Source organism: Pteropus vampyrus, unplaced genomic scaffold (genome assembly GCF_000151845.1).
Source record: "Pteropus vampyrus isolate Shadow unplaced genomic scaffold, Pvam_2.0 Scaffold577, whole genome shotgun sequence".
Taxonomy (NCBI): Eukaryota; Metazoa; Chordata; class Mammalia; order Chiroptera; family Pteropodidae; genus Pteropus; species Pteropus vampyrus.
The window spans coordinates 148,402-149,251 of NW_011889358.1; positions in this window are offsets into that span (position 1 = coordinate 148,402).

The window sequence follows — 850 nt, forward strand, 5'->3', positions numbered from 1 at the left end:
AAAGTAACTATAACTGAAGAAGACAGGATAGCTTAGTGGCTAAAAGAATGTGGTTTGGAATCCTGGCTCAACTACTTTAAATAGATTCTTCAAGATATGTGCATGAGATGGTTTTACTGTTGGCTCTACAATGGAAGTATTCCTCAAGGGCTCACCCGATATACTCATACTCGATTCTGTAGGATGGAGAATTATTAAACAGTGCCCTTCAAAATGATGAAATCTTTGAGCTGGTCAGAAATAAAGTACTGTAATGCCTATGTAATTTTAATTTTCTTTTAGGGATAAGGACTCAACAGACGTATCCTTGAAAGGGAGGGAAATGGTGTAGCCATAGCATGTATCACTTTATAATAGTTTCTTGCATTTAGGAAGATGGGATTAGGCATCGGATTTAAAAAACCTTTATTTTGTCATAATTTTACATTTAGAAGACGTGCCAAAATAGTAGTTTTAGTATATTTTGCTCAGTTTCCACTAAGTGCATCATCTTATATAACTACAGAACATTATCAAAACTAAGAAATTAACTTTGGTATGATACTAATAATTAAATTAAAGGCTTTATTTGGATTTCATCAGATTTTCTATCAATGTCCTTTACCTATTGAGAATGAAATCCTGAGTCTTTAATTGTATTAAAGATATTATTCCTTAGTTTTTTCCCAGTCTAGAAAAGTTCTTTAGTCTTTAGTCTTTAGTCATGGTTCATGACCTTAATATATCTGAAGAGTTGTGATCAGGTGTTTTGTAGGATTCTTCCCAATTTTGCTTGTCTAATGTTTTCTCACGATTAAGTTGGGGTTATATATTTTTATGGAGAATACCACAGATGTGGTATGTCCTTTTC